Source organism: Lepidochelys kempii, chromosome 9 (genome assembly GCF_965140285.1).
Source record: "Lepidochelys kempii isolate rLepKem1 chromosome 9, rLepKem1.hap1, whole genome shotgun sequence".
Taxonomy (NCBI): domain Eukaryota; kingdom Metazoa; phylum Chordata; order Testudines; family Cheloniidae; genus Lepidochelys; species Lepidochelys kempii.
In genome coordinates, this window is record NC_136388.1 from 78,837,715 (window position 1) to 78,858,331 (window position 20,617).

At 48.3% G+C, this 20,617-nt stretch overlaps 1 protein-coding gene across 3 annotated transcripts in view; it reads right to left on the reverse strand.

Moving 5' to 3' along the window:
* The window catches only part of STARD8 (StAR related lipid transfer domain containing 8), a 142,100-nt gene that overhangs the window by 75,942 nt on the left and 45,541 nt on the right, over positions 1 to 20,617 (reverse strand). The window contains exon 1 of one of the 3 annotated variants that reach the window (XM_073360983.2): positions 20,314 to 20,408. The exons of 1 other annotated variant lie outside the window; for it this stretch is intronic. The gene's annotated coding sequence lies outside the window, so the exon portion shown is untranslated. Of the gene's footprint in view, positions 1 to 4,361; positions 4,383 to 20,313; positions 20,409 to 20,617 lie in introns of those variants that run through there. One more of the 3 variants, XM_073360989.2, reaches the window with a different exon arrangement.

Below are 20,617 nucleotides of genomic sequence, written 5' to 3' on the forward strand. Positions count from 1 at the left end.
GAAGCCCAAGTAGGAGCTCTGGCTTTCTACCTGCAGACCAGCACATAGCAGCACCTGTGTCACCGTGACATTGACATTGCAACTCAAGGATTCTACATCACTAATGTGTCCTGCTGGAAACCTAGGACACTTTAAACTATCCACAAGCTACTCTTACAGGATGCAAAAGACTGTGGAAATGGAGACCTGCACAGGAAAGCAGGCAACTAGCTTGGTAAGGCCTAAGTTTTAAAAAGGTGCATGAAAAAGTGTAAACACAAGTAAATGCCTGATTTACCTGCAGTAACTTCAGTCTTCCATGCAAGTCTGGGAGTTGTAGATTGTAAAATGCAAATGCAGTCCACCAATTTTCACATCCACAATTGTGGTAAATGAATACAAAATTAAGAACAAATGAGGCCCTGGCTCTGTATTTACTACCTCATACATATGACAGAGTTTCATGTTGAAAGTGCATAGAAAGAAAAAGACCCTGTCTCTTTAAATCTCTGCACCCAGCTCCTACAGCCTAGAAAAGTTAATATAATTATCTGGAGGTGACTTTCAGAGAGACTCAGCACAAGGAGGGTTATTGTGACTCAATCATTAACTGAGTCTGGGGACCCTGGCTTTATCGGAATGTGGCCTCACTCTGCTGCCAACATTTGTCACCAGAGACTGTGCTGGAGCTGGACACAAAGGTTAATTAATGCCTTCGCAGCTCTAGCATTAACCCCCGGCCATTAGACCTCTGGAAAGGCTCCTTCGACACTCCAGCATGCCTCTTGCATCGCTGCTAAATCCAAATCGATTTGCCGTTTCTGGTCACTTGGAGCTGCGGGGGGCCGTGCCTCCGAACAGTCAACATAAACAAAATGTCTCACGGCCCGCCTTTGGACTATCCTGATGGGCTGAGGGCTGAAGGTTGCCGACCCCTGTGCTAGCGAGTTAGCCAAGCTCAAGTGAGTGCAGCCACACTGTGAAATAACTCTCAAACAGCTGTGTCCTCACTGCCACTGCACTCACTTGTGTGTGGCACCAAGACTTCTGAGCGCATGTGCCATGGTTCTTGGCGCTGCACTAATCTGAGCTCTGCTTTCACACCTGGAGGGTGGCATGTTTCACCCATGATCCTGCAGGCAAGAGAGGTAGACCCCTGGGCCTTTATTTATCAACTCAGGGGGGCTGAAGACAGAACTCCTCTGCTGCCAAATGAATTAATGAAGACAGTGGGACACAATCCCTGGAGTAAAAAAAAAACAAAACATGCTCCCATACACAGAAGGCACCTATAAACTCCTGGAAACATCAGTGGAGCACCATCCAGACACAGTAACAGACCTCGGTATTGATGAAGTGTGGGAGGTAATATATTTTGTTGGTCCATTAAAAGACATTACCTCACCCACCTTGTCTAATATCTTGGGAGTACCACAGCTACAACTACACTGCATACTTGGTATTGATGGCATTTACTGCCTTAGCAATGCCACGGTCAACAGCCACTGCCTACCTTCAGATAGATAAGTTATCCCAACATCCATCCATCCATAGAAACTGCACGTGCAATTATTCCACTCTCTGTCTACTAGCAAGCTCCACCAGGCTCTTTTGGAAATAAATGGCTTATGTGGAGAGGGGGGAATCAGTCTCCTCCCTGTCTGGGCAAGGGGTAGTTTATTGCTCCCCACAGGATAGATAACAAATGGCTTTCAGCAAAGTTTCTGCTTTTTACCTACTTTCCCATCTGGATTCACTAAGGCCTTGTCTACACTACACAGTTTTGTTGACAAAACAGTCGAGGTGTACCCACTGAAATGCTCTTCCTGCTGATGTAATTCTCATGCTATGCCAACATAATAAACCCACCTCAACGAGAGGAGCAGGGCTTACGTCTGTGTAGTTAGCGTGACGCAGTGTCTACACTGCATTCCTTACATCGGTTGTTGGCAGTCATTCTTGTCGATTTCCAGGCTCTGCTGTAGCTGTGACATTAACAAGAGAGCCAGCTCCCTGGCTGCTGCCCGTTCTCCGCTCCAAGCCAGGCTGCCATCAAGGCTCCCGGCTTAGGCTGCCGCCCTGGCTACATGCTCCGCACTGGGAGCCCTGCTGCCCCCCATGGTCCCGGCTCCCTGCTCGTCAGGAGCACGGCGGCCAACTGGACCCCCGATGTGGATCTCCCCACCACAGGTAAGAAGCTCCAGGCAGCTCCCCGTCCTGCTCATGGCTGAAAGCGTGGAGGCAAGAAGCCCAAAGGGACATCTGGGCTCCCAGTGGGGAGCTGCATGAAGCTGAGAGCCTTGGCTCTCAGTTTCCCACACTGCCCCTCTTCAGTTGGTGGAATGCTCCTGGTGAGGACACACACCACTGACAGAAAGGATTGTGTCCTATTTGAGTAGGGGTTGGACTAGATGACCTCCTGAGGTCCCTTCCAACCCTGATATTCTATGATTCTATGAGGGAGGGTGGTGTGGACATCAGCCACCGCAGTAATTAATGCAGTGTCTGTAAGTTGACCTATAGACATAGCCTTAGGTACAAAGAGGTCAAGTGACCTGCCCCCTAATATCTCCAGGCAATAGCTCAGTCCAGATTAGCCTCTTAGCCCTGTCCTTTCACCAGCAGGGCACACAGCAGACTCCGGGAGTGCTGCCATAATTCTTGGGCAAAAGGCACCCTGCCTTCACCCTTCCTTCAACATTTTCTCTTCTTAAAATCCATTTTCAGAATCTCAGCGTTGACTTTAAATGGTGCAACAATCAAAGGGAAACAGTGAAAGGATCTTAGCACCCTTTTCATTTAACCACAGTCACTTTTGTTCGTTTATAAAACTAAACCACATACAGATTCTGCCCTGTGCTCAGGTTTGGTTATTCAGGACAAAGTGGAGAGAGAATAGTTAATAAAATCATATGCAGTAGGCATTTTAAATTTATATTAAAAGAGTTTATTCAAGGAAGTGAAGGCACATTAAATATATATGTAGTTTATCTGTGTTTTTTATCTGCTTTGTATTTGTATCTGACTTCTATCTCATTACAAAAAACAACAAGTTCACTTAGGTATAAGGGTCTAATCCAACTCCTGCTGAAGTCAATGGAAAGACTTCCATGGATTTCAACTAGAATTCAGTTGGGCCCATATTCTTTATATACCCCACCTTAAACCGGGGCAGTCACTGCTGACATATGTGGGCACAGAGGAATGAAGACAATTTCTGTGTTTTTCAGCAATATTTCAATATAAATTAATCACACTTGAATTAAAATGTAACAATTTACACCTGAGTATAAGAACAGTATTTTAAAAGCCACTGTAGAAAAATACATTACAAAACCAAACATGATGAGGAACATTAGCATGGGATGGAATTGGGACATTCCAAGAAGCGTATGCATTAATCAGCCCTGGAAACCCCACCACAGAAACCTCCTTTGTAAAGTGCTTTGAGAGCTAAGTTTATCATCATTACATTACAGACTACAACAGAATGGTGACACAGAGATCACACAGAGATCAGCCTCTACCCAGCACACAGTGGTCTCCAACAAAGGATTTAAAAGTATGCAGGTTTGGAAGTCAGGATGTGGAGCTTAGGTTTTTTGCTCCTTCGCTTCAGTCTAAGGGCCTGATCCAAAGCCCAGTGAAGGCAATGGAATCTTTCCATTAACTTCACTGGACTTTAGATCAGAGCCTAAATCTGTGCGTTTTCAGTCACCAATCGAACCCCAACCAAAATAGCTGTGCCGGTCCCAGCCAAAGGATGGGTGAGGCAGTACCCAGAGAAAAATCCATGTAGCCCCAATTAGACAACCAGCACATCCACTTCACGCTGGGATTTCTCATTTTAGGGATTGGTTTGCTGTGACTGAAAAGATCAACTGCATGACAAATCAAAAAGCCTTGCACACATGGAACCTGCAAACTCCAAGTTAAGCACACACCGTAGCGGTGAGAATGAAAATGTGCCCTCTAGTCCAACACACTTTGCCGTGACTCAGCCTGGGAAATCCAAAATTCAGTAACAGGTCGAGTATGGCAGGAAACCTCTGTAGCAGCTCAGAGATTCTCTTTCCTTCCCCTGTGCAACAACAACAGCCCAATACTAACACCGTCAATCAAGTTATTTGGACATGAATGTCCCTTAAATATCAGTTATGGAACAACAAATACTCAAGCTGACAGCCCCTCGCTATTCCTGGAGACAAATTCACTTGGCATTGTTCCGTGAAGAGCATTATCTGCTATTACATGTAACAGATGATTGACACATGCTGCCTTACAAAATAATTCACATCTCACACACAACACACAGAGGCATAGAGAGAGCAGAACCAAGACAAGGCACCAAGCAATTGCTGAAATCCATGTATTTGATTTACCTTGAGGTTGTGTCGTGTCTCCTTCAGCTCAAACACACTCCGTGGGGAACAGCTGCCTAATATCAGCTAACAGAAAAACTGACGAGCAAGCAACTCAATGGTGAGAATCCTTTAACTGTTCAATCACTTTCTTTATTGCAGTAGGAAGATGACAAAATGAAGTTGAATAAGTTATAGATTTAAACACACACACACACGCACGGATTTTTTTTGCTAGCTTAGGCGCTGCTGCTCCTTAGCTATTGTCAGTGTAAGTAAGTTTCACGCTCAGGTGGCCAGACCCTAGGTCCTTGAGCAGTGGCTGTGTCCGCCCTCCACTGCCGTGGCCAATCACTGAAAAGTAAAACCAGCTGGGCCCTCTGGAAAGATTTTTTCAAGAGGCTTTTTTTTCCCCCCATTTAGCCAATCATAAAGCAGCCCCTTTCTTTCACAGCATTTGCTTTCAGATGATCCCACACGCACAGAAGAGAGAATGAACTTCAAAAAGTCATCTCCCAAGTACTTCCAGCACCAGAGGAGTGCCCAGCATATCTATTTACTCTAAACTAAAGATTAATTACAGCAGATGAGGAAGGAAACATACTGCCAGATATTCACACTCCACTGGTGGTAAAACAGATCATCCAAATAGCTCGCACACTGAATGCAGACATTGGCTGTAGGCAGGCATAACAAAGGCAAGTACTGCAGAAGCTTCCCTCCCAATGCCTCTCACTTCTGGCCTATAGAACCCCCTATTATTCCAGCACTGGGCTCCCTTCGCACAGCTCTGCCAATGCCCCTCACTTCTACCCCACAGCCCGCCACCCCATTATTCTAGCACTGGGGCTCACACAATAGGCTGAAACTCTGCTGATGCACCTCAGTCCTGAGCACCAGCACACCCAGGTACTCAAGTCCAAGGTTTTGTCCTCAGCAGAGGCTGCTAATGGTCTCGAACACTACCAGACTCCATGACTGGGCTGTCACGTGAACACATCAGCTGTGCTGTGAGATTGTCAGTCTTTTTACACCTGAGGTCTAAGACAAATACAAATGCAGGTCTCCAGAGGTAGAAAGCAAGAGCATGAGCTCAATGAGATACCTAGATGTCATTACAACTGGGCCAAATCAATGTACCGGATCCAAAACTTGGGACAGTTCCAATCCAAACCCCAACTTTGCAGCATGACCCGTCTCGAACCCTAAGTTTTAATTAGCCACATGGAGTGGGAAGGAGGTTCAAAGAGGGGAGAGCCTCCAATCTCACTCGCCAAGCACAAGTAAAACAAGCTCAGTGCAAATGCAAAAGCAGCTCCGCAAACTGTCCGGTGTGCCCCAGAGACCAGATCCTAGTGCTGCTGTAACCGTGAGTTCTGGGTATCTGATATGTCAACAAGCAACAACAAACATCCCGACAAGGCTCTTAATCCCTCTCGCCAGCAAGGCCACGAGTAGCTTTGTAATGTAGAATGGGAGCCGCCCAAGGCAGGTGTCAAATCACCGATTTGTGTCATTATTATATCCCAGAGAGACTGGCACCTACCCGCACTGCTACTTAACACTGTGCAGGTTCTGGCTTTGTATTCTCAAACAAGCATTCATTCTATGACCCTCCTTCCCCCATCCATCTGAAAAATGGCAGCAACAACTGTAGACCCCCTCCAGCCCCGTGCCAAGATTTGCTTCTGGATCCTGTCCCTACTTGGTGGAAATGGACACTTGGAAACATGAGAGAGGCTAGGAGAACTCCATAGCTTTAGGAAAATTAGCAGCAGGAATGGGACAGCTGCAACCTCCCAATGGCTCCGGCCTGGTTGATACATAAATGTGGCTCACTCCCTTTTCCCTTCCAAAACTGAGCCCCTGGATATTCCTTGGACTGAAGATAGACCGGTACCTAACTCCCCCTTATCAACCATAACAGGTACCCTGGAAAGGGATTCCAGAGAGGCAAGACAGAGCCAAGGAAGCTGCATTCAAGTTGTGTGTGTTTTTTTTATTCTCTGCAACACTCTGGTCACAGATGAATTTTCTTGGCTTGGTATTTGTTCTTGTGCTGTGTGCCCTCCAGGAGGGAGAGGCTTGACAGCAGTAATACAGAGGAGCCCTTGCACCTCCCAGGGCACAAAGACGCCTGGGGTTACCCTGTGCTGGGAACTCTATCCAAGCTGCTGGACAGACAGACAGACAGACCCTGGTTCTCTCCGGTTCTCTAGATTACAGACTAGATGTACAGCCTGTGCAGCCTAGTGTAAGAGCACAAGGACTCCCTAAATCCCAGCCTGGGTCTTGCAAGAAGAGAGGCTCCCAACTCCAATTCAAATACAATGCAAAATGTAAAGTGTCAGCAGTTGGTGCTGGGGAGCCATGCGGGAGGCTATGAAGAAGAAATGCCATTTAAGGAGGGATGTGGGTGGGGGAGGGGGCTTGTTCCATGGCAAGTGGGAAGCTGTGCCAGATGCCAGGGGCAGGATGGTGGAAGGTGCAGAGCTGAGAGCAGGAGTGTAGAGTGTGACTGCGGGAGATGACAGCACAAATGGAATAAGGGCAGCATCACGGCGAGCCTTGACAGTGATGATGAGGAGCACAGACTCAAAGCAGGGAGAGACAGACAGACAATGAAGGGATTCTGCAGAGAGGAGTACCCTGGTCAGAACAACAAGGAAAGGTCCAGGTCAAGAAACCACCCTGGAATTATTGACAGCGACACTGAGGGCTTACCTAAGTGCCCCAAAGTGCCCAGAGTTTTAACCACCCAGTTTCAGCTGGCTTTGCTGAACTCTTGACACATAGCCCTCTCCAGCCTCCCCCAACCACAGCCTCGTCCCCAACCCCAAGCTTTCCGTCAGCCACCCCAGCCTCTTCCCGAGACCCCAGCCTGCTCTGCGCCTTTCCAGGTCGGAGGAAGTGGGAAGTAACCATGCTCTCTAAAACCGCTTTCATAACCTGCCTCCCCTCACCCTCCCCCCTACCCCTCACATCCACCCAGTCCAGGGGAAGCCTGTATTCATGCAGATCTTGTCTCACAGTGACAAGGGGGCTTGCTGAGCAACAAGTCCCCTACATGCAGCTGTTGTTGACACTAAAGTGTTTGTATAGCTTTGGGCGATGGATCCCCTTACTGGCCACAGACCATGGGTATGGAGGTGGGAAGGAGGGGCTGGTGGTTCCTGTTGGTGGACACTGTGGACTCCTGGAGGATATTCAGTCACTGCTGCTTCCTCTCAGCACAAAGGGGCTGTCTCTGCAGAGAAGGGGATATTTATCTATGGGGGTGGGAAGCAATTATTGGAATATAAAGAAAATATGGGTTATCTGAAGGAGACTCTGAGCACCAAAGCATCCTGCAGGGGCATCAGCAGAAAGAGATGTGGCCTGAATACAAGAACCCCTGAGTTCTGATCCCGGTGTGACATCGGCCCCCTTGGCGATGACTCTCACTCTGCCTCATTTTCTCCATCTCTAATATGCTGCTGCCACACCTCCTCAGGGTGCTGTGAGCAGTGACAGGCCTGCAAAGATCTGCACTGTTCCACAGCTTGGGAGGTTGGGAACGAGCCCGCCTCCTGTTCTCAAAATGCGCTTCTTCAGGAAAGCCTCCCGGTGCTGACACCGGAGCCAGCAGAGCAGCAGGACCCATTAAAACTAAACACCATGCTATAGCCCCACTACACACCCACCTGCTCCTCTATACATGTGAATGCTCCAAGCCTTTCACAGAGCATCTGCTCTACGTTCTGTAGGCCCTAATACAACAACAGGCATGGCTGTAAGGGCTGACAGTATGTGCAGAATGTGTGAAGACTGAAACATGCTAGGTATTACTGGAGTTATTATTCCCTCAAGCAGAGTGACCTGGGAGTGACAAAAATACACATCTGCAAAGGGCTTCCCAGTCCTCCATTTTGTGAGCCCCCTGGCTAGTCAGGTGTCAACAAATCTGCCTCTGAACTGAAAACAGAAAGACTGAATGAATACAAGGCACTGAATTACAGGGCTGCAATCTCGCTGAGGGTCACACCCTGTTACAGTCATTCAACTCATCTCAGACCTTGCTGACATGTCCCTTTATCTGGAGGATTGAAATGACACACCCAGTGCTTGCAATGACTTCGGTGTGGTCACCACTAAAGACCTGAGCTAATCAGACATGCCAGCGGGCAATACACGGCACTGGCTCTGTCCCCATATCCAAGGTCAGCAGTGAGCCCTTTATAAGGTTCTTCCACAAAGGCCTTTTCCTGCTCAGAAAACAAGACTCTTATTCACCCAAACTCTACAGCATGCTCCTATTAACAAATCTCCAAGAGGCCCTAACAAGATGCCCAGCCACCCAGTTCAGCACAGCAAGTTGGTGCAAGGTGTGTGAGCAGAGCCTGCACAAATAGCGGAGACCAGCTGTTACATTTCCAGGGTCACTGACAGCCACAGCAATTCCACACCATGACATGCTGCAGAAACAGGTGCCCAGACAGTGGCAAAACCACAGGGAATCCATCCCCAGCTCAGATGACTAGGTAAAGACAGAGACTCCCAGGTGAAGGCCACACAACTAATTAGCAGCAGAGCTTGGATTAGAGCACAGATCTCCTGGCTCCCAGCCCTGTGCTTTAACCACAAGATCATCCTCCCTCTCTGAATACTAAGGGATTTGCTTTTCCCATATAACATGAGTTGGAGGACCAGAGCCAGGTCTAGAACTCAGGAGTTCCTGGCTGCCACTCAGAGTTCAGAGCCGCACCGCACACAGCATCCCAAGTCGCAGGACAGTGGAATGTCAGAGATGGACTAGGGAATGGCTGACCAGCATTTGACTCCTGTACTCACAACATGCACCAGGGGCAGGGTTTACACACACCATCCCCCATGACAGGCTGCCCTTTTGGGTTCGCTTACCAAGCCCTGATGAGCTCCAGCTACAAGAGCGCTGAAATGGGCACCTGCTCCCATCAGCTCCGGGGCCTGCCAACCCCAAAGGCCAAGTGACTTTAGCTGCCCAACAGACATTGCTCTGGAAACAGCCATCACACACCCCTCCCTCTGGGGCCGCGGGGGAAGCTGAGACTCTCCTATCCAAATAGCACCAGGAGCCCAGAGGCTCCGAACTCCAATGAAAAAAGTGCTCAGCACGGAGGAGGATTTCAAACATTTTCCGCTCATGTCCTCATTCAAAAAGGGACCAAAGGGGGTGGAGGGGCAGGAAATATCTCTGAGACACTGAACTATAAAAAGGAAGCAAGGGGGGGAGGTGCCAAACCAGCCAGTTCAACACACACCCACTCCTGTTTGTACTGAAAAAGGCCGACCTCCGGGATGCTACTGAGGCAAGATGCTGGGAGGAGAAAGAGGGGGAAACAGTGTGCACCACATGCTCCTCCCAGCCTGACTGATGAATGGGCGGCATTGAGAAGCCTCACGCATAGGGAGATATTAATAGTTCATAGCACATTACTGAGGAGCGGCGGCAAGCCCCAGGGCCCTGCCTTGGCCAGCACTGCTGCTCAGACAAGGAGGCCAGTGTGCTTGAAGCACACACGGGGACGGGGGCTCAACAATGCACATGGCTGGAATTCCTTCAGCTCCCCAGAAGAGGGAAGTGCTGTGTTGGGCACAGACATGGTGGACAGACCGGCAGGGAGGAAGGGAAGGGGTGGAGTGGTGGGGACGAGAGAAAAAGAAAAGAAAGAGCAAACGTGGGTCAGCAGCAGCAGCAAAGGAGTGGGGCTGAGTACCATAAAGATCAATGTGAATTTGGAGGGTGTAAATAGCAAGGAGGGAGAGCAATTGTTTAGAGTAGTCCATGGGCCCTCACTAGAAGCGATAGGTGCCATTGAACAAAGGACATTTTAGGCTGAATACCAGGCAAAATGTCCCGAAAAGGCCATAAGACTGTGGAATCGTCTCCCGGGGGAGGGGTGGGAACCTCGTAACTTGGGATAGTCAAAGCTAGACAGGACAAAGCTCTAGCAAAAGGCTACACCTCCATTACAGCACCTATAACTCTTGTGGTGGAGCCGCACTAAGAAGACGGGAGAGAGCTCTCCTATCGGCTTCATAACTCCTGCCTCCGCAAGAGGCAGTAGCTATGTTGGCGGGAGAAGCTCTCCCGCCCACATGGCACGGTCCACACCAGCACATAGGTCGGTTTAACCTACGTCACTCGGGGTGTGGATTATTCACACCCCCGAGCGATGTAAGTTATACCAAAGTCACCTGTAGTGTAGACAAGGTCTAAGGAATAATCTAGCTCCGGCTTCAGAGAAGATGGACTAGACGGGACCTAACAGAGCCTGCCAGTCTCTGATTCTCCGAAAGGCTTGTGGGGCTGAGAGACACGCCACAGACTGAACGCATTCGGATGCAGGCAGCTGTACAGGTACAGCCGGACCTGGTGAAATTCTGAGTCCATTTGCAAAGATTAGTGTGTACACAGCATACCGCATGGCAAAGGCCTGAGGGTAAAACCGTTTTCGGGGAACTAGTTCCTGCTGCTCACACTGCAGCACAGCAGGCTGGATTCTAGTTTGCCTTCTGCCTCATCACCAACCAATCCCAGCTAACCTCCATACCCTGCACCCAGAGCACAGCTGGGGTTTACAGACCTCACACTGAGGAGGCAGCACCAGTGGTTAGCAATATCTCATTACCATGGGCAGGTTGTGCAGGGACAAGGTGCAAATGGTGGGGTTTAAAGAGGGTTGCCTTCCCCTCAACTGTCACAGTTTTGATGTAGTGGTAAGAGCAGGGGACTGTGAATCAGACACTAATGATTGATCCCCAAATCTGCCACTGACTCTTTGTGTAGCCTTGGATAAGTCATCTCAGTTTTCTGTGCCTCAGCTTCCCATCTGTAAAATGGGGACAGACACACTGACCTACTTCCCAGGGAGCTGTGAGGCTTAGGTAATATTTTAAAAGCATTTTGAGATCCTCTGGAGAATGGCATTAGTGAAATGCAGAGCACCAGTAATTATTAAAGACAGGCTTGGATCAGAACCCTGGGTCGAGGCTCCCCTAAACTTTGGGCTGGCTCACAATCCACACCCAGATCGGGATTGGAATTATACAGCTGGCCAGACTAAAGCCCCAGACTCAAACACCCCTGAGCTCTGAGGTGAGAGGGGGGGCTTCCAAATCTGAATCTAGGAATTAATCCTGTGACTTGAGCCCCTCTCTGTTACTAATAAAATGGAGTGGTCAGGTGAGGGTGGGCACCAGGCTCTGAGAAATCTCCAGATTCCTAATGAAAAGTTACAGAACAGCTGATGTTCTCATAGGAAAGCCAAGATCCCCTCAGGGACCCTATCATTGTGCAACAACAGCCTGCTCAGGTCAGAAATGGATCTGCAGCCACTGCCAAAGTGCTACTCCATTGAGGGAGGCCAAAGGCATTTACACGACCAGTTAGCAGCAACCTGTCAGCTATGTAAACTATAATGAGCAGGAAGGCCCCATCCTCCTGATCCCTCTTGCAGTGTGGGGCGATCTCTCTATGTGTAGAAATGATCCTGAATGATGAACATTAGCAGAGTATTTCCTCTGTCCTGGCTAGGTGTTTAGAACTCTTACATGCAGGACTAGAGAGATAATCAGATGCCTGGAGAAATCAAGAAAATGTTTTCGAAACAAACGCTTTCCAACTAAGGATCTCACAGCACTTTACAAATATTATTATTTGAGGCTGCCAGCTTCTCTAGGAGGTAGATCAGTGTTGTTATCTCCACTTTACAGATGGGGAAACTGAGGGGGCAAGTGATTTACCCAAAGCCACACAGTCAGTAGCAGCAGAGGCAGGAGTAGAATGAAGGCGTCCTGACTCCCACTCCTGTGTTCTAACCACTGTCAAAATCATCTGAACATTGCAGAAAGGTCTGCTGCTGAGTTTCTGTACAGTTTCTACTGATGATTGCCCTTCAGCTTCCATATAATTAAAGACAAGCTGTATTCAAAGGAGGACAGACATATCCTGCACCTTGAACCCCACTATGCAGTCTCCCTTCCAGTTGACAACACACTTAGAAACGGATCATGAAAAGGTGCCCTCTTCTGGCCAAGACACACATTCCTCCACACGAAATAAAACGGTTGCCAAACACAAATGTCAAAACAAACAAATCAACAAAACAAACAACTGAAGATTCATGGGAAACATATCTTCACTCAATCTGGCCACTCACCCTTTTAAACAAAAACAAAACGAACGCGTCTGCGACAAACAAACCACCCACCAATCCTGGGACTGTCATTATCTGGCTCCTTTCCTCCTGCAATTATGGGGACAAAACCAAAACACACTACAAAATGTTCAGTCAGGTGTATATATACAACTTGGCCAGGGGGAATGAGAAAACCAGAAGTGGGTGTTCTGGGCTAAGCTGTTCCATGTACCTATGTATGTTTGGTCTTAGCTTACTAGGTAAGTAATGCAACTGTTCCTGTTTATCATTCACATTTTGCTACCAACACAGAACAAAGAGGTTTTCAAGACAATCTCTGTTGTCAACACAAGCACTAGGGAAGCACAGCTGGATCAGGGCTCAACTGCTTGTTAAGGCTGCACCCCCCTCACCCCTCAAATAAGTGCCCTATTTGTTTCTTTCCCCTCAGGCATCTGACTGCTGAGAAGTTGTTAGGAACTTGCTTAATTTGCAGCCACAAACATACATCTCACCCTTCTCCCTCCCCACTGCACACCATAGTCCCAGTCACAAGCCTTGCTGAAGCTGGCTTTTATTTACAAAAATCCCTGACGCCAATTTTGATTGTGGTGATTCTTTGGACTTTTGCGCATCTACAATAAAGCCAAAGACACCCAAACAAAGCTGCAAGTACCCCTGGACCTGGACTATAGGTGACCACCATGTACATGCGTCACGCCACACCTGCCAATGGCAGTACGGCTGGGACATTTGTTACAGCAAGAGGGATATGTCTGTATTGCAAGGGACACACAGATAAATGTAAGTAGCCAAATAGTCAGGTAACGGGGGTACTGTTCATAAGCGAAGAGAGCAATGAGCCTGGTTTGGTATCACACACAAAGTTACTGGGGCTCTTAAAAGTACAGTCCACTACAGAGGGGATATTTGGACCAAGGGGCTTGGTAATGGGATCCTGATATTTTCATGTGAAATTAACTGATAGCCACAGTCCTAATCTTGTCCATATCTAGCAGGCACATGAATACACATGAAAGTTCTTCCCCTACATACATTCCCCTGCTTCTCTCTCTCATCAGACTCTGAGGTCTGTGCTGCACTGGTAGACATTGCCGGGGGTGGGGAAGGACAAGCTTCATCCAGGCTAGTTTTACAACAGTAACATTCTGCACTTCTACCTCACCTTCCTTTTGAGGAGTTCAAAGCTCTGGGCAAACATTAATTCATTCTCCTGGAAAGTTGGTCAGTATCAACAGCCCCATCACACAGAAGAGAAAACAGAGGCAAAGAGGTTAAGTGACATGCCCCAGGTTACACAGAAAGTCAATGAAAGAGCCAGCTTTCCTCAGCCCCAGACAGTCCCCTAACACAGCGGTTCTCAAACGTTTGGGGCTCAGGGCCTGTTTGCAAACCTTGGAGGCCCGTCACCACCCAGTAAATGATGGTAGTACAAAACCCAACATCTGGCGTATGAAATATATCTTACCCATGCTGTCTAATATGCACATTAACATAATCATAGTGGCAGTTTCTGTCCCCACTCCACTCCACTCACTCAAATTTGGCCCGGCCAGCCCACAACATTATGACAAAGGGACAGCTGGGACAAACCTGAGTGGTGATGTGACCCCATACACAGGTTCCAATACCTGGAGCAGGATGCTAAACCCAACCAGCCCCATGGGACCGGAGCCACAGGAGCCACTGCTGTGAGCAGAGTCCAGGGCAGGCTCTGAACCCACCACCGAAGTCCTCACACATCCTGGGGGCAGGGCCCAACCTCCTTTCCCACCCTCTCCCCCCAGGCCTCCCACACAATACTCTGACACATTCTGGCAACCCAGTTTTGGTTGCGACCCACAGGTTGAGAAACCTGCCCTATTACACCATATCATGCTTCCTCTCTAGCTTTTATATGGCTCACATGTTGGAGCTTCCTTGCTTCCCTTGAGAAACTACTCCACAATTTAGGGCAAGTCTACACTTCAAAATTAAGCCGACCTAAGTTATGTCAACCTACAGCCACCACAGCAATTTAATTGGTTTTACACATCCACACTACACTCCTTGTGTCGGCAGTGCACGTCCTCACCAGGAGAGCTTGCACCAGTTTAACTGCAAGTGTGGGGCACTGTGGGACAGTTTCTGAAAAGCAGCAACACCCGATGTAAGCCACGCACTGCCTACACTGATACACGTTGCCTTTACTACATAGACTTAAGCCCTACGCGTCTCGTGGAGATGGAGTTATTAGATTGGTTTAGTGGGCGAGTTAAATGGGTGGAAGCTATGTTTTAGTATAGACGCTTACAGTTAGATTGACGTAACTCTATAGCAGAGACCAGTCCTAAGAAATCTCAATGTCAGGAAAAGCCTACATTTCCTTTTCCTTAGGGCTGGTCTACACTACTAAATTAGGTCACCTTAATTTAAGGGCAATGAAAACATTTACACCCTGTGTGACGTAATGAAGCCAAACTAAGCACCAGCATAGACACCCCTAGATACTGCCTCTCGGAAGGGTGGATTTACTACAGCAATGGAAGAACCCCTTCCATTGGTGTCGTACGTGTCTACACTACAGAGCTACAGTGGCACAGTTGCAACTGTAGCATTTCTAATGTAGCCATACCTCTTGGGCACCCCTTACGATTGCTCTTTCTCCTTGAGGTTTACACCCTTCAGATACAGGTGGCTTTCAGAGCACACAACAGTGATTTGTTTTTGCAATACGCATTGGCTTTGTAGAATAATGATGTAACATTTCCTTCCCCAAAAGCAAAGGAAAGAAGGGCAAGAATTAGACTTTGCGACCGCAAGGATCTCACATGCTGGGCATGGATGTATTGCCACTAGGATCCTCACAAGCTGTCCAGACAGCAAAGACACAAACACAGACCCTAAAGCAAATAACAGAAGAAGAAAGGACTATTTACTGCTGTTTCTTTGAAAGTGTTGGCCCAAATCTGTCCCAGAGGATTCCAGGAACCAGGCATAAATTTGGTCCATTCTATCTGAATTCAATAGGCACCAGTTTCATTCTTCAGCAGTATTGACAACTGCAGAAATACACCAGGCAGGCCTAGTTACGCTCTTACCAAGCCAAGGGTATTTTGATGGCATCAGGTGATGGGTATTTCATTGAGCTCTCACTGCCATGTCTTAATATGTTGGAAATCCCAGCACTTGCATTTTGATCCCATCCATTTGCTTCCATCAGGAATTAGTCAAGACAAGAATTAATTCCCCAGTTTCCAAAGAGGTGGGCGGGGGGAAGAGACAGACATACAACAGCGTCATTCATAGGATTTCATTTCATGTAACAAGGGTCCTGTGTCTTTCCCAGTGCACAGGGCAATTGAAACAGCAGCCACAGATCTCAGCGAAACAGCAGGAATTCAGCCAAGGAATCTGGATTATTCAGCCACTGCTGAACCAGAGTCAAATGTCTCCAGCCACTGCAAGGGGGACAAGCTACTGAACAGAGACAGGAAGCAACCAGCTCAGCCACCCCAAACTCATCTGTTTCAAAAGCCAGAGTGCTTGATCCTGCTCCTGTTCAAATCAAGGGGAAGGGAGGTTGCTACTGAATTCAGTGTGAGCTGGCCCTGAAATTGCATGCCAAAAGTAGCCCAAAGGGACCACCAGAGGCAAGGGGACGATGAAGAAGCAAGTATCTCAGACCTCTCTGGGCCCTGCAGTATCAATCGGACTGCAGCTGACCAGCCAAAATAGCCTGGTGTGGGAAGTGGTTATTGTGCTTTGCAATCAGGTGACCACAAAAGAAGCCCACCTGGGGCATGATAAAGAGGGGGAACGTTGGGAGGGAGGTAGGCTGAGACTGGTGTATTGTTCCCAGGATAGTGGGGGGTCGTTTGCAAGTCTAAGGCAGTGTTTTTCAAACTTGGGCTATGGTCAGGGAGCAGAGTCCATGTTTACCAAGATAAACAAAAAGGCATAGCCACAAAGCAGACAAGATATTGGCTAATCCCACAAAAATCTTTGAACGGGGTCTGTCTGACTTGGGAGCAGCGATGGCTTCTGAATACCATATCCTCAATAAGGATGGACATACTGAGCCCTGGAGCACCAGTGCCAGGTCATTCCAGAACATACTCCTACCCCTCTGAGCTCTCTCTCTTCACCAGCAAAGGTGGCCCTCACACCGCAGTGTCATCATCCAGCACACTGAGATGAAGTCCTAGCACTAAAAAATGATTGAGATCCGAAATGCCAAGTCTGGAAGTTGCAGGAAACTTCAAGGCCTGTCAAAGAAACCTAGCCCATGGCACGTCATGCTGCATCCTCTGCTGACCATAGCCGCGTCCTTCATTCTGGGCATTTGACACACCTCTGAGGGTTGAGCCTGTGACACACAAGAGATTAATGGAAACATCCTTTCAGGGTCCACACACAATTTTACAGAGTTGGTTATTTCAATGTCTAGTTTCTTTAGGATCCCTTTATTCTCCTTCCTTTGTTTCTCCTTTCCCCTGGCAACCTAACATTTCCTTCCAGGTAAGGAAAGTTGTATTCAATCTCCTCCAAATCATGTCTATGCCATTCTTGAGGGGTCATTTGATAGCACCACAAGTCACTCACTCTCCCTCGGGGCTGTGGGGCAGGTACTAGTCACAGACTCTTCACTAAGTTGAGAAACCGAGGGGGAAAAAAAGATGTTGAGAAAAAATTCAAAGTTTTCCCATTGCACAGAAGTCAACATGGATCAATATTCCTGTCTGGCTTTTGAAAAAATTTCCCTTATTTTTTTTCATCTATATATTTTTATCAACACTTTTATTCAAATAATGTTCAAAATCATTATCAAAATTTGTTTTCCAAAACTGCGGGTTGGTATGTCTGACTAAAAAATGGACTTCTAACACAAAGTTAAAAATTATTTTAAAAGGTTGAAAAAAGCTAGATAAAAAATGTCACAAAACATTTCAGAAAATATTGATAATGTTGACAATTGTTCATGAAAAGTTTTGCTTTTTAAAAAAAATAATTAAAATTTAAAAATACTTTACATGTAAAAATTTGTGAACTAAATTCATTGATTACACTCCCTGTCAGAAGTGAAAATCCTGGTAGCTAAATGATGTATCTCACAACGCATCCGGTCTAGAAAAGAGAGACTAAGGGGAGACGTAGTCATCTACAAATACACTAACAGGATATATGCGGGGGAAAGGAATCAAGTATTCTACAAGAATGTTTTTCACTGGGTGAAAAGCTATACCCAAAATACAATGCTTATAGGAAGGGTACCAAGATAGCAAACTCAGTAGGGGTACAGTGGATAGTTATAACTAGAGCAGGGCCAAACATTTCCAGCGGAACAGTTTTCTATCAGAAAACTCTGATTTGACAAAATCAAAATGTTTTGCAAGAACTTCCCCCCGATGATCCATGAGTGGTACGTTGTATAGAGAAGGGAGGATAACATGTAACAAAAAACACTGGCCCTGCCCCAAAAACCTGAAAAGCTAAGCAGGGCTAGTATTTTTATTTTATTTGGGTTTCAAATAATAAAGACACCTAGGTGCCCTGATGTAATTAATCACATAATAAATACAATTAAATTAAACCTCAGCAGCATTAAAATCATTTCCACAGGAACTCAGACTGCCAACCACCCACGCCCTTAATCATCCTGGAAACACAACCTCAGCCTTCTTCAGAGACCCTGTCTTTTGCAGTGTACCCAGAAAGTCACCAAATTTGAGCTATTTCAGACCAAAGTCTCAGAGACACCCTGCTATACACTGCCCTCTCTCTTTTACAGATCAGCCTGTTTTTTCAACCCAGCACCATTAAAACGGCTTCTAAGCCCTAAACCTCTTGCAGCCTCTCCATACCTCTGAGCTACAAACCCACCTGCCATGTCTGCATGCCCTCTTCCCCCATATACCACCCTCCAGAGGTCTGCACATCTGAGTCTCCCCCACGCCTTCTCCCCAGATCATCAGATCTCCATTGGGAGGATGTTGTGTAATGTGCACAATGCCTCCCACTCTAACTCCACCCCTGAATTTGCCCACAATGTCCAGGCTATTCTAATGAGTGTTGATTCCAACCACCCGTCTGTGAGCCCACTGGAGCCTAAGTTCCCAAGCGACAATCCTAACGGGAATGTTAGCAAGTTTGATCATTTGCCATTAATCAATTAAATGTTGGTCCTGGACTTGTGATCTCTGCTGAAGTCTGTCTCTCTTCTTTTCTCTGATTTGATGCACGGCAGTAACAGAGACGTCAGAAGACTTTCAAACCGAAACCTCGATTTTTATGGAGCCATAATTCAGAAACCATTCACCTGAGTCACTTCAGGTTTGCGAGAAAGCCCCTACATTCGGCCCAGATGTAACATATGAACTTTGAGGCTCATATGATTTCTTTTGTGGGGGGAGGGAGGGAAGGGATTTTAGAATGGGGGTCCAGGTGCCAAAAGCCCAACTTATTATAAACACGCCATTCCGCCTTCATTCCAGAGCAGCTGCCATCATTCCATAATACTTTATAGCTTAGACTCATACTACATCGCAATGGATTTGTCAGCCTGACAGCTAGTTGCTAGAGGTTTCTTCTGGATCTAAATATATTTAAAACCGAACAATGGTCTGAAATCCCTCCACCCCAAGCACAAGGTTAAATCTGTTACTTCCCAAACGTGAACAGCTCCCAGATTACAGGCTGTTTTAGGACAGGGAGTGCTTTAGCAACATCAGCTTCCAAGAGGGATTTAAAACCAAACCATAGCTCAGTGTCCACATGCATCCCCCCACCCCCCAATCCCTGCAAAGTCTGGGACTTTTCTTTTGATTTTCCTCCCCCTGCTGCCTCCCACTCTCTTCAGATCTAAAACATATGGAAACGTGGAGAGTGCCCAGATCAGACACGTGGCACTGAGAGAAGGGAACAGCTCATATAACCTCCAGTCCCTGTCACACTGCAGGGCTGCTTGCAGACACAGGGACAGAGAAAAGGGCAGACACCAATAAGGCAAAAAGAGTGAAAGGGGGACAGAGATCCTAGGAAAGAAGAAGGAAGGGCAGATGCTGAGTGAGAGACAGAGGGATGAACAGACGCTGAAAGGACACACAGGTACAGGAAAGTGATAGACGGACAAAGGTCCTCTTACTCTTAGGACAGAAGGAAGGACAGACATTGATTGAGCCATATAGGGACAGGCACTGGGGCGGGGGAAGGACAGACAGATGGGGAAGACAGATCATGGGGCAGGGAGAGGAACAGACAGGGCAAGGCACTGAGGCAGAGTCAGGAAGATCCTGGGGCAGAGGAAGGACAGACAGGATCAGGCAGATCAAGGGGCAGAGGGAAGGACAGACAGAAAAGGGAACACAGACCCTGGGGAAGGGGGGAGGACAGACAGGATTAGGCAGATCATGGGGCAGGGGGAAGGACAGACAGGCAGGCAGGGGAAGGCAGACAGACAAGGGAAGGCAGATCCTGGGGCAGGGGGAAGGACAGACAGAAAAGGGAAGAGAGATCCTGGGGCAGGGAGAGGACAGACAAACAGGCAGGGGAAGGCAGTGAGGCAGGGGAAGGCAGACAGACAAGGGAAGGCAGATCCTGGGGTGGGGGGAAGGACAGACAGAAAAGGGAAGAGAGATTCTGGGGCAGGACAGTCAGACAAGGGAAGACAGACCCTGGGGCGGGGGGAGGACGGAGAGACAGACAGGGGAAGGCAGTGAGGCAGCGGCAGGCCAGGCACTGCCGAGGGACGGACAGACAGACAGAGAGAGGGACGGACGGACGGACGGAGGGGCGAGCGGAGCTCCTCTGCTCACCTGGCCCCAGCTCTCGGCCGCCCCCTTTCAGGCCCCACCGCCTCCAGGTGCAGGGCGCCGCGGCGCGCTGGAAGCGGAGCTTGAAGGACCGTTTGCTCCAGCGCGGGGGGCGCCCGGGCTCGGCCCGCAGCCGGTCCGGACTCCCCATGGGCGCCGCGGGCAGAGCGCGGCGCGGGCAGGGCGAGCCGGCCTTTCCCCGGCTCCGCCGCCGGCAGCCCCCGCCCCGCGGCTGGGGCTCACCCCCAGGGCCCGCCCGGAGGCTGCGGATGGGGCATGGCCGGGCGCCGGATCTCCCCGGGCCCAG